Source organism: Crocuta crocuta, unplaced genomic scaffold, assembly GCF_008692635.1.
Source record: "Crocuta crocuta isolate KB4526 unplaced genomic scaffold, BGI_CrCroc_1.0 scaffold84, whole genome shotgun sequence".
In the NCBI taxonomy this organism is placed as follows: domain Eukaryota; kingdom Metazoa; phylum Chordata; class Mammalia; order Carnivora; family Hyaenidae; genus Crocuta; species Crocuta crocuta.
Genome location: NW_027530213.1, coordinates 1,921,422 through 1,924,604, shown reverse-complemented (window position 1 = coordinate 1,924,604; position 3,183 = coordinate 1,921,422). Strand labels below are relative to the sequence as shown.

Below are 3,183 nucleotides of genomic sequence, written 5' to 3'. Positions count from 1 at the left end.
AGGCGTTAAAAGTCCAGAGGTGAAGGATTTCCATAGTCCATCAGGTAGGATAAGGTCGGTGTCAGAGACGCCAAATAACAGAGGTTTAAAGCGGGACCTTCCTTCTCTTATAAAGCCTGGCAGTGACCCAGGTCCACTCCACCAGGCCCTAAGGCCCACGTCCTTCCGTCCATCCACTTGGCCACCCCTAGGGCTGAGTTCTCTCACGGTCCTCAATGGCGCCACTTCCGCATCCCAGTCAGCAGGAAGGGTCCTGGCTCTGTCTGCTGTCTCATTGGCCAGAACCAGTCACGTGTCTTCATTTCGCCACAAAGGAGGCCGGGAAATGTAGTCTTTCTTCTAGGCGGCACGTACGCAGCTAAAATTCTATTCTTCGTTAGAAAGATATTTCAGGGAAACAGCAAACTCTGCCTCACACATTATGCTGTGGGCGAGGGGTCGTGTTCCTGGAAAACAAAAATCCCTCCACTTAAAGTCTGTGTGGGCACCTCCCCGCATACATCAAGGCAGCGCAATAAGAAGGGGAGAATGGCGTGAGAGCAGGTCCCGGTGAGGGTAAGAGCTGGCGGCATATCCAGGCAACGCGCCCTTCCCAGGGGCCGGTGCTCTTCCCCAAGTGCTGGTGAGTCTGAGATGCAGATGCTTTCTGCAGGGACCCCCTGGACGCCGACAGTGGGCTCAGGCAAGGGGGTCTCTTTTCTACAGCTGCCACAACACTAGCCCTGACGGTGGGCCACCGTCACCAGCGCCTCACCCCAGCCGACGCCCTTGCAGACCCCTCTCCCATCAGCACTGGTGCCCGGATACCTCTCTGTGCTGGGGCTGTCCTGTGCCCTGAGGGATGCGTCACAGCATCCCAGTTGTGGTAAGCAAAAAATGTCCCCAGAGATAGCCAATATCCCCTGCGAGCAAAACCACACCCTCCCTTCCCCCATGAGACCACTGTCCTGAGCCCAGTACGCAGTACTTCCGCACCCCCGGCTGAAGCACCCACGTTTATAAGGCCCAGGAAGGGACACAGGGATTGGACCTCCTCCACCTGCAAGGAGAGCGGATGCCTTTTGAAGAAGGGGTACCTGATTTCAAATGAAGAGATAGGACGGTGGGAAGAGAGAGAGAGGCAGAATGAGACAAGGAAATGCCACTGGAGATGTGCTCGCTCAAAAGCCAAAGGCCGGAGGTGGCCCAGGGTTCTTCGGGGAAATTGAAATAGAGCTTAGGGTAAGAAATCACTTTGTCTATAGGTCCAGGAGCCATTAGGGATCATCCTACGGGAAGAACATCTGCCTGCGGCGGAAGTTAAGCCGAAGCAGGTAGAGCTGGCAGGTGGAAGAGAGATAGATCTAGTGACATTATCTGAGACCCTGGATCCCGCTGAGCCTGAAGCCCCACTCTTCTCTTCTCTTCTCTTTTTTCTTTTCTTTTCTTTCTAATTCTTTTCCGTATACCAGTCTGAACTTGCTTTCTGTCACTATATCAGGAATCCTGATCTAGGCAGTATTACTGTCTAGATCTAGATAGTATTAGTCAGCTCTGTGAAACCTCAGCATCTCCAGACCTAATTGGTCTTAATGCTATTTAATTTCTGTTAATTGAGTGAGATGCTCTCTGATCCAGGATTTGCACTTATTTCCTCGTGAAAGTGAAGAACATACCAAATACAGACCTTATTTCTAAATGGAATCTGGAGGTATATTTGGCATCTGGGAAAAAAAGAGCCTCATGATTTGAGCGCGGAGGACGGGCTTGGGAGCATCTTATTGCATACATAAGCGGCCTGTGCTTGCTCAGAACCCCCAGCACAGGCTCAGTCCACACCACTGGTCAAGCTCAGGATGTATTACTCACTTAATGTTCTTTGCTTCCAAGAGAGCAACTAGAGTGTAAGGTTTACAAAGCTCTCAGTGGCTTTTGTGTTTTTCAACTCCTTTGCTAGACTTGACTCAAGGCCTGGACCAGAGCACACGCCCAAGAGGTGGTGTTTACGGTTGAAAGAACATGGGCAACAGGAATCAGATACGTGAGAATGTTCTTTGATCTTAACAACCTAGTATTCATTGTAGTTATTCCTCGAAAACCTTCCATATGGAAAACATTGTCCTTAGTTTCACATGGAATTATTTTTAAGCTGCAGGATAGTATTATATTTATTATGAAAATTTGCTGAATAAGGAACAATTCAAGTTACAGCAAAGAAAACCCAGAAAGTACAATCAAAAGCCTAGAGACAACTGAAAAGCAACTTTTAATTTGTAGTCTAAATAATAGCAGCAGTTTTTAATTAGCCAGTTGTGTCCCAGAGTGCAGTGGAATTCAGAAGATTTTTATTATGCTTAGGATCTCAGAAACATTCCTTTTTACCTTATTTTTTTCTTTTTCTTTTTCTTTAAACACACAAGTACAGGGGCGCCTGGGTGGCTCAGTCTCTTAAGCGTCCAACTATGGTTCAGGTCATGATCTCACGGTTCATGAGTTTGAGCCCCGTGTTGGACTCTGTGCTGACAGCTCGGAGCTTGGAGCCTGCTTCGGATTCTGTGTCTCCATCTCTCTCCGTACCCACCACCTCTGCTCATGCTCGTGCTCTGTCTCTCTCTCTCTTTCTCTCTCTCTCTCTCTCAAAAATAAATAAATATTTTTAAAAAACATGAAACACACAAGTACAATCTCAGAGCTATCCCACCAGTGTTTAGATTTTGTTTGTATTAGAGATGTTTTGTTGAGAGAAAACTATCATTTCTGGTCTGGGTGACAGCAAGAATGAGTCAACCAAAATAAAGCCTTGGTTAATGAAAAACTTCATTAGGAGGGAAAAAAAAAATCTTTGAAGTAGAGCAAGTTTCCATATGTTTACCATAAAAGCAAACTAGATCGATCTTGAAGGTAATAGATATACAGACTGTTCGTTGTATATATTGGCACTGGTTTAAAAAAAAAGTTTTGTAAATATTTCCTATTAAACCTTAATTGCTACTTTTATCATTTGCTCAAATTACATACAAAGGGACGGGGGCACATTTATCACGGAAGTAGTCATTTTCTTAACGCTCAGGGATGGTGACTTATTACACAATGTACCCTTCCCAGTTTATGGGACATTGCTGCTAAGTGTTATCTGCACACGGCCATAAAGGGCCCTTTAAAGACTATTCAGAAACACCAACTTGTTAAATAGCTATATTTTGT

At 46.0% G+C, this 3,183-nt stretch overlaps 1 long non-coding RNA gene across 1 annotated transcript; it reads left to right on the top strand.

The window, feature by feature from the left end:
- Window positions 1–405: 405 nt before the first annotated feature.
- Window positions 406–2,601, top strand: LOC144232564 (uncharacterized). The gene is made up of 4 exons (XR_013335449.1): window positions 406–622; window positions 706–865; window positions 1,937–2,020; window positions 2,405–2,601. It is a non-coding gene; the product is annotated as an uncharacterized LOC144232564 (long non-coding RNA).
- Window positions 2,602–3,183: the final 582 nt, after the last annotated feature.